This window comes from Capsicum annuum, chromosome 9 (assembly GCF_002878395.1).
Source record: "Capsicum annuum cultivar UCD-10X-F1 chromosome 9, UCD10Xv1.1, whole genome shotgun sequence".
Lineage (NCBI taxonomy): Eukaryota > Viridiplantae > Streptophyta > Magnoliopsida > Solanales > Solanaceae > Capsicum > Capsicum annuum.
Window position 1 is genome coordinate 207,189,224 of NC_061119.1, and position 10,865 is coordinate 207,200,088.

The window sequence follows — 10,865 nt, forward strand, 5'->3', positions numbered from 1 at the left end:
AGTGCATCTCCTTACAAATATTGCTTAAATTAAGTAAACAAGGAAGTGTGTCTCCTTACAAATGTCACTTGTGCAGAACATTGCCTCGGGCATTTGTAGAAATGAGAAATTACGGCCTTTGATGTTTAGTCTCTGAAATCCTTGATCCAAATGCAACATGTGTTCCTGTTTCATACAAAGAAAACTTGTTAGTTTAAAAACATGGCGGCCAGTTTGTGTCATGGCAATCGCTCTTGCCCCCGTCACATTAATCTCACTTTCAACCATTAGCATATGACATTGACTCGCTGCATCATTGATCCAAACTCAGATTGTAAAGAGTGACTCTGAAACAGATATAGTATCTCTGCTTTGTAATGCTTCTCAGATAAATCCCTTGAACCTTGGTATTTCCATGAGTTTCCAAACTTGTCGGTTGACAAAACTTTTTGCATGCCTTATTTTGGCTCACAATCATGTCTCTTTCGTTTGTTGGCCTTTTGTCTTGCTTTGCACAATTGAAGAAATTGTTAGCCTATTTTGAAATCTTTTCTCACTTGTTTTGATATGGACTTGACTCAAAGACAAGAGAAAAAAATTGACAATGATTTTTTTTATTTGGATAACTAACTCAAGAAAATAAAATAAAAAGAAACAAAAGAAAGAAATAACAATGAATGTTCCCATTAAAAAAGATGAAAGAAAGGTTTATTTTAAAATGACAGTCAACTCTAATGATTATGACATGCATATTGGATTAAACTACCTGATCTTTCCGTCCAAACTTTATATCAATTTTTGTTGAGTTAATGGCCTTGAAACTGAGTTGCTTCCTTAGGTCAATTACATTTAAGACCTCATTCGTCTAGCGGCGCCATGAAGGGTTTTCGCCAACAAGCCTTTCATTCTCTTTCTCTCAACTCAACATTGTCTGATGGTGCTCGTGGGGGTTTTCACTAATAAGGCTCTCTCATTTTTATTTCCCTTAACTTACCATCATCTTACGGTGCCCGAAAGGGTTTTCTCTTTTTTATACCTTTTGACTCTATTTTTCGCTTGACACCCTTTTTTTGAGCTTTGCTGACTCTATCTTAATTCCAAAAGAGAGGTATGAAAGAAAATAGGACTAAAGCTCAAATGGGGTAAACAAAGAATGACACGATGTTTGGATAGCAGAATGAAGTGTCTTCATCATATCAATCCTTGAAAAATGCAAGTACATATCATGCAATTTGAAAGTGAGAGATGAAAATCATTTGTGATATTTTTTTATGGCGCTAAGTTTTTCTGAGACTGTGCGTTGCTACTTCTTCTGCAAACTCCATCTTTGTTGTACATTTCTCATGCTTTTGTGGAGCTAATTTTTCTATTCCTTTCGATGTAGGATCACACATTCACTACTTGACCTAATTGAGATATGTCTTTCAATTAAGGACCAAGTTTTTCTCATAATTCTCAAAATAATTGCCTTAATTTTCAAAGAGGCTTCAACTTGATCACCAAATGCCCCAGTTCTCTACTCAAATGCTCTCTTTTTCTAACTTTAACTCTCTGATTCAATGTTTATGCTTAAACTGGATTTTAAGATCTGGCTGAAAATTCCACAAACATGTCATATCACTAGAGTCAACATAAAATGTATTGTATAAAGAAAACAAACAAACAAAACATATTTTAGAACACAAAGGAAAAGGGATAATTCATTTAGTTGAAATAAAAGATAGAAGGGGTTTGAACATAAATGACAAAAAGACAAAACAAGATAGATCCCGAACTACAACCCAGAAATAATTCAAAAAAAAAAACTACCAGACCTCTTCCTAGTAGGGAGAGGGGTGACTTCTCAATTGCTCAGTCTGACAACTTAAGTCACTGGTTTGCATATCAGCAAGACTAGAGCTTTCCTCGTTGTCAATGTTCTACACCATAATTGATTTATCTTGAATCATCTTTTCAATTTCTCTTTGCAAAGCACGACAACTTCAATACTGTGACCGTGAACATCAGAATGATATGCACATCGTATAGTAGGATCAAAACTTCTTGAATATGGGCCAGGAGCATACCCAAGGAGAAGAGTGATCATGCCCTGTTGTACCAATCTCTGGAATAAACTTGCATACAACTCTCCAATTGGTGTGAAGCTATCCCTCGACTTCTGTCTCATTTCATTGTTTGGCTTGAATTGAAAATCAGCCCTAAAAGGGCTTCGGTATGTATGTGGAGTTGGAGGATGACTCGGCAGAGTTGGCGCACACCAGGGTAGGTAAGATAGAGGTTGAACATAACTTTGCACATTATACACTTGATGTGGAGGTGGGGGAATGGGATATAATGGATTTTGGTAAAGATTTTGTGGAGCTTGGGCATAAACTTGGGTTTGAGCCCATGGGTAACGATGGTGTGGTCCTCTTGCTCGTGCCTGTTGTCCAACTGCAATGACAGATGCATCTTCCTCATTCTTCTTTCCTACTACACTTCCCAAACCTTTTTGAATTGCTTGAGTAGTCGCTTTCAATGTTGCAAAACTCACAATGTGACCAGACTTAATTCCATCCTCTATCATCTCCCTAATTTTGAGGACCTCAATAAATGGCTTGCTTAATACAGGTAACAAGTGTTGATAATATGTTTCATCCTGCGCTTGAATAAACGCCTCCACTATCTTAGTTTCTTTCATTGGCGGTTTCACCCTAGCAGCTTGTTCAAGCCATCTAATCGCACTCTCTGAAAGTTTCAGTACTCTTTTTCTTCGTATTAGTTAGATTTTTTTCGACAGAAATCAACTCCATATTGTATTGAAATTGTTGCACGAATTCATTAGCCAGGTCATCCCAGCTATCCACTTGTCGATGTCTTGGTCAACAAACCATTCTGAAGTTAGACCTGAAAGACTCTCACCAAAATATGCCATGAGTAATTCTTCCTTCCCTCCAGCACCTCTTAGCTGGTTGCAATAGCGTCTCAAATGTGCTACAGGATTGCCATGTCCATCATACTTCTCAAATTTCGGCATTTTAAAACCAAGAGGAAGATGTACACCTGGAAACATGCACGGATCTTTATATGAGACACTTTTGTACCCCCCAAGTCCTTGCAAGTTTTTCATAGTCAGTTCCAAACTTCTCAAGTTTTTGGCCATTTTCTCTTGTTCTTCTATCATAACAGGCTTCTCAGTGTTAGGACGAAATTCAGATGGTTAAGGGTAGTCATAAGGATCGATCGACTTAAATGTGGGCTCGAGAGCATAATGTTGATCACTAAAAATTTTCAATACAGGGTCGCTTGTTGAATGACGAATCATAATTGTTTGATTGACAATAAAAGCAGGAGCTTCAAACGGGATTGGGGCTGCAAAAGCATGGATAGCAGGCGGAGTCGAGCATGTGGTAATTTTGTATTGAGGAGTGAGGAAATGAATATTGGAAGTGTTTGGCTACTGTTGCCCCGGAATAGGTCCTGATGCATGTTGTGGCTTGTCGACTAAATTAGGAAATTGTGCATGTGACACTGGAGGTAAACTAGAAAGATATTCCAGATTATCAGCGGGAAATGGAGGAGGCGGCAACCCATTAGCCCAAGATCGATGCATTTCTATGATTTTCTGCCTTAATTTCCGAATCTCTTCATTAGCTCCTACATTTTCATTCCCCGAACTCCCTATCTGATTAGTGACAACAAACTCGGTATCCTTATTGGCCATAACTTTCTCTGTGACTTGGAGAAATATGGAGGACCAGCCAAAATGCCACAAACCAACCACCTTAAACTAACTGGACAAGAGATAGCAAATGTGTTAGAGTTCAATAATTTTTCAAAACCTCTTTTTTTTTTTTCTTGAAAAGATCACCGAACCCAAGAAGGGCACCTACGTATCTCGCCCCCGAGAGGGGAGAATCAGGTATGTGTAGTTCGTGAAGTCTTGCCAAAATGGCCGATCAAACTCTTCTTTTTTTTTTCTTGAAACTTCAAAAATAACAAATTGTCAAAAGAATTGACGAAAATCTTTTTGAATTTTCAGCTTTAAAATTACTATACAAAATGAAACCTACGATTATCAAAGAAAAATCTTTTTGAATTTTCAATTTTACATTCATACGTAAATAAAACTTGAAACTATTAAAGAAAAATCCTTTTTTGTGATTTTCTTTTAGAGATGTATATGACACCTACTCTAAATGAAGAGTGAAGAAGATCCTTTTTTTTTTACTTTTTAGATTTCTATACAAAATAAAACCTATAATTACCAAAGAAAATCTTTTGGGATTTTCAATTTTGAATTTCATACAAAAATGAAACTTGAAACTATTAAAGGAAAATTTTTTTGTAGTTTTCTCTTGAAGATGTATATGACACCTACTCTAAATAAAGAGTGAATAAAAATATATTTATTTATTTATTTATTTTTGAAATAAGATCCCCAAACCCATAATAGATTGCCTACGTATCTCACTCCCGAGAGAGGAGAATCAGGGGTGCGTAGTTCGTCCAGATTGGTTAATTAAGGATTAAAGAACAGACTAAGACTTGACCTGAGAGACGCGATTACAAACAGACGATGAAAGATGTCAATAAAATCTTTTTGAGTTTTTCAATTTGACACTTCTAATAAAACTAACACCAACAATTATGAAAGAAAAAATCTTTTTGGGTATTTTCGTTATATGAAATGTACAAAACTTCTACCATTTTTTTTTCTATATAAAAAACTCCAATTAAAAAAATATTTTTAAAAATTTTTGAATTATGAATGCATGGTAAAGGAACAAAAGGAAAGTCTTTTTTTTTAGGTTTTTAAGAAAATGAGTGCGAAAGGGAAAAAACTCTTTTTGAATTTTTGGATTGTGAAAAACAAAAGCGATAAAGAATTCTAAAAACTACGAAACTCTTTTTTTGCTTTTCCTCACTTTTTCTTTTTTTTTTTTTACACACATTACTTCTAACACATGCTTTCCCCAAATTGATCCGTTAAATGACCACGTTAGCCTCAAAGATACAACATTTAGCACGTAGAGATGCTTCAGAGGTGAGTCTCCTACAATGGACCAAATGAGTCCCACTAGGTCTTAATATGATGTAGATAAGGATGACCTACGTTGGGGTTTACTAACAAGGCTGTTCAGGGAAACATATAGTCGATAGCGGCTGCTTTGTTTTCCACCCACTCCATACGCCCGACGGCTCCCCCTACTAAAATAAGGATGACTCAACTAGAGTTTATGTGCACGATGTGCACTCTAGGACTTGTTGCAGAAAGAATTGACTCAGGTTATGCACATGATGCCAGATATAAAGCAGTAACACATACGACGAAAACTATAAATAAAGAGCACGTAGACACTCAAAAATGATAAACAATAACATAAAATAACTCAAACAAAATGTCTATACACCTATAGTATCAAAATAAACCGATACAACTCCAAAATTAGCTCAAATTTTGAAAAGTCTCCAGCAGAGTCGCCAGAGCTATCACACCCCCTTTTTGTACTCCAAAAAAAATTAATTTAGGTTCGAAAGGGTTTTTATTATAAAGTGACAAAAGTGAAAATTATTTCGAAAAGGATTCATTATATTCAAAACTCAGAGTCGCCACTTGGCATAAATTGGGTGTGCCAAGTCACCCATGGATATTCTTTTTCAAAACAGTTTTGACTCTGTAACACTGATCCACAAACAGAGATTCCGGTTAAGGATTTCTATTGACCGAGGAAAAAGTGTTAGGCATCCCTCGATCCCGTGGTTTTACCATGGTCATTTGATGGAGAGTATCGGCTAATTTGACAACACAAATGCATAAACCACACAAAACATATAAGACAAACAAATTAAACAGAGTTCAAAATCAAAATAAAGTCCAGTCCGGATTATAAAGTCGAAAATAGAAAAGAGCAAAAATGTAAACCTACTCTATTCTAAACTAATCCTAAACTAAACTCCCGTGCTTTACCCGACGCCTCGGGCCTTGATCACGAACATCCTTCGGGTATAAAATTCTTCGGGATATTCCCCGGATAAATCAATACAAATACCTCGGGGCATTCCCCGTCCAAATGAATACATTTTTTCCAATGTGAGAAAACCAAACCATTCACCCAATTTTCAAACATTCAACAAAATTTCAAATCTTCAACAAAAATCACAAATTCCAAACTTTGTCTACCCAACCTACGTTTGCCTATCCAATTCGGTGACATTTACATTCAAACATAATAAATCAAAATTTATCCGAATCTAACCTTTTCATCAATTTTTCAATTCCAACCCCAACTTCTTTTTTATCGATCCATTAAAACATGATCAAGTTCTTTTCTCAAACCTTCGAAGCCGAATCACCAAACGTCATGATGATAATATCAATATCAACAAAAATCCAACAAAGCATAATCACATCACACATAATCACAACCATTTCAATAAAAGAATAAAGGGGAAGAAGCGGGTTAAAGAAATGGACCTTCCGAGGATGATTTATAATGATAAAAAGAGTTAAAGAAGCCCAAATCCAAAAGATCGAATAGAAACCCTCAACAGCGGCAAAACCCCAACTCGAATCAAATTAATCAGTGTCAAAAAAATGATTCAATCAGTGTCAAAAAAATTCCCCCAAACGGATTCGAAAAGCAATGCAAAGTCCCAATATGAACCAACCGACGTTAGAATCAAACGCCCATAGAAAAATCAAGACCTGAATTTTGGCAGAAAACTAACGACCCATGCGAGTTCGATCTCTGAGGACCTACCAAAGACAAAAGCTGACTGTAATGGACCGAATTTCAGCTAGATCTTGTCTAAAATCAAGAAAATCGTAGGAATTTGGGGATATTTCGAGGGCTTAACAGGTCAACAATAATGACCTGAAGACGATTTTGATGAATCACGTATCGTGGATGATGAACTAAAACCGATTCCAGCAAAATGGTCGCCGGAACAGTAACCCGAGGCAAGGAAACTCCCTTTCTGTCCGGATATATGTGTGTTAGTGTGTGCGTCTATCTGTGAGGAACGAAGTGGGTATGTGTTAGTGCGTGTGGGTGAGAGAAAAGTGGAGAAGAAAATCCTCCATGGCTGTGTGTATGCGATCTGTGGAAAAAATTATCAATGGTTCCTTTTTTCCTTTAATTCCAGTGGGTTCTCAAATCGGAGAAGATGAGATGATAATGAAGGCTCTCCTATATGTTTCTATATCAGTGGGTTTATATAAAATCCAAAATTGGACACCTTCCAGGAAGGTTCCTCGTGGGCCCATTCTTTTTTTAGTGTATGTTTATCCTTTTTGTCTTTGTGGACAAGAAATGAAGGGGGGTCACATGAGAGGAGGGCTGGTGAGGTGTTGTCATTTGGTAGGGTAGGTTGTTGGTTTGTTATTTTTATCTTTTTGAAAAGGAATTATCATACGGGATAGGGTATGCAGTAGGAAAAGGTAAAAATGAGTGAAAATAATATCAAGGAGGGATGAAATTAAGTATCTATAGGACCATTATAGCCTTTGGGCCCAACGGTAATATAGCCGTTGGGAGCTCAAAACTGCTATTTTAGCCTTTTTATTATAAAAAAAAATCAATAAAATATTTTTTAAACCTAAAAAAATTCCTATAAATACCCTACACTTTCAAATCATTTTCCACACAATTTTTCATTCTCTCAAATCTCAATTCTCAATTCTCAAATATTCAATATATTTTCAAAAGTGCTCACTTTAATTTTTTAATTTTCCGATTACAAAGTACGAGTGTAAGTTTCTAAAGTCGCAACCTTCGGATACTTTCAAAATTTGGTATTATCATTCCATCTCTTATGTTTAATTTTTAATTAGTGTATTAGTTATTGAATATTTAATTTTTTATTATATTTGTGTATTTTGAATTTTTTTAGTTTAATTTATATTATGGATAAATTAAGAAATCTCGCCACTAAAGGTGTTAAAAATTTTTATCCCGAAAGTGGTAGTGGTAGTAAAAAGCGAATTACTAGCGGTAGAGGTACTTCAAGTAGTAGATTTACCCGTGTGCCTCCACCTCCGGTACCTCTTAGTCAAACTTTTGAGGAAGAAATAGGTGTAGGTTCTCACTATATGGATCATGTAAAAGCTTAGGAAAATTACGGTATAGAAAAAGAAAATAAAGTAGATGCGGTTAATTTAGATAAAGATGATGAAAATATTGGTGAGACACTCGCAGTAGGAAATGCTAACGTTAGATCTGAATCAGTTAATCTCCCTCCACGCCCTCCTCGTGCCCCAAGAGCTCGTAAACCAACTAGTATTGCATGGCAATTTTGTGACCGTATATCAGATATTGAGGTGCAATACAATATTTGACAACAAATATATAAGCATAAAGAGGAGGCAAGCAAGGAGGTACAGGTATGTTAATGAGACATATAAGTGATAATCACGATAGAGAGTTAAAAATTGCAAAAGATGGTGCGAATGTTGGCGGACCAACACAAACTAGAATGGACCTAGCAACCGGTCAGGTAATGAAGAAGTATAATAAATTGAGGGATCGGGAAGAAATAGTTAAAATGGTAGTTGTGGATTGTTTGTCTTTTAGTTTTCCTTCTTCTGATGTCTTTATTCATTATATTCAAGCAATTTATAATCCTATGTTTAATGATTTTCCTAGAAGTACTTGTCGGGCCAATATTTTTAGACTTTATTCACAACATTATTTTTATTTATCAACATTGTTAAAAAATATTCAATGTAGAATGTCCCTAACTTCTGATCTTGATCGTGCTGTAAATAAAAATGATTATTTAACCGTTACTTGTCACTGGATAGATAGTAATTTTGTTATGCAAAAACTTATTCTTGCTTTTTTATATGATGAAGATCGTAAACATACTGGAGATTTTATTGTTGATTCGATTGCTAAAGTTGTTGAATTTTATGGTATCAAAAATAAAATTTTATGTATTGCTTTTGATAATGCTTCTAACAACAAGACTGCTATAACAAAGTTAAAATCTAAGCTATCTCCGTCGTTACCTGAAATTTTTCATGTTAAGTGTGCTTGTCATATATATAATTTAATTATAAGAGACGGTCTTGAGTTTTTTGAGTTTTGTATTGAAACAATTCGGCTTGCCGTTGGTTTTATTCAAGGAAATAATCGAAGATCAATAATTAGGGACTTTAAACTTAAATGTGAACAAAATGGACTTGCACCGATATTGATGCCTGAAGAATGTGATACTAGATGGAATTCTACGTATGAATTTTTTAAAAATTGTTATAAATATAGAGTTCCTATTACACTATCTTTTAACCAACATTGTGGTTCTTTTGCTGATTTTACTGATTGCATGCTACATGGTTCTAATTGGGCTGTAATTAATGATCTTGTTAAGTTTTTGCAAAAAATTTATATAGTTACGGTTGAATTTTTCGGAGCTTATTATCCTACTATTTGTAATATTTTGGCATATATAACCGATATTTCTGCTTTGCTCAAAGAATATAAAAATAAAGAATGTTACAAAGAAGTTGTTGGTGCCATGTTTGCTAAATTTAAAAAATATTTTTTTCTGATTTCCCCTATTTACTTGGTTGGTGTTATGCTAAATCCGTGTATGAAATATACTACTATGTGCCACTTTAGTACTCTTATTTATTCTAACTTAGAGATAAATACTAACAATGATTCTGAACAAGTACAACCTGATTTGTGGACGGCTATGGGTGATGCGAACGCTTACATAGATAAATTATATAAACAATATGCTGATTTAGTTGATTTAGTTGTACCAACAAATATCACTCCAACTGTCGTTTCCCATCCTCCCGAGTAGTCATCATCTTCTAAAAGGCCGGCACATAGTGGTTTTCCTGATTCCTTTTATGATTTACCTTGTTGGAATAGTGTTGGGGATGGAGCTTACACATCAACTTATAGAGAAGAGCTTAAGTATTATCTTCGGTCGCCGCTAGAGAATCGCAGACGATGGATCAACACGTTGGATTGGTAGAGGAGTAATGAAATACAATATCTTTTGCTTTCAAGATTAGCTAGAGATATCCTGAATGTTCCAATGTCAACTGTTGTATCGGAGAGCGCTTTAAGTCAGGGACGATAGCAGCTTGGAGACAACCGACATTCATTGGGAAGCAATGCAATTAATGTTCTAATTTGCCTTAGAGATTGAATTAGAGCCGAACGAAGAAATCAAGGAATGGAAGCAGCGCAGAACGACGAGAAGAAATTATGACTTCACGGGAGAACTCAGCAGAATCAAGTCCAATGCATGATTTTGCCTCCGTTGACTTTGAATATCCTATGCAAGTTCCCCTTAATATTAACATGAATGAGTTGAAAAAAATGATGCAAAATTTGTAGATTTTTCATCCATGTAAATTATAAATTTTGAATCATTTTGCAATCAATAAAATTCGACATTCATCACTCCTTAGTCCTTACTTTGTAATTTATTCCATTTAATGATTTAAATTGAATTTTTAGTTTAAATTAAATACTTAGTTTTAATATATTAATAATTTACTATAAAGTATTATTAATTTATTATATTAAGTAGCATATGTTTTATTTAAAGAAGTACATATATTTTAAAGTAGTATGTATATATTGAATGGTATGTATATATATGTGTATATATTTTCTAAAGTACTATATATTTAACGTATACATGTGTATATGTTTTATAAATTAGTATATAACTATATATATATAGTGTGTGTGTATATATTGTAGTACATTTTATTTAAAGTAGTACGTATTTATTGAATGGTACGTATATATGTGTATATCTTCTATAGACGTATATATTTAACGTTTACATGTGTATATGTTTTATAAATTAGTATATAACTATATATATAGTGTGTGTATATATTGTAGTATATATGATGTAGTATATTTTAAATA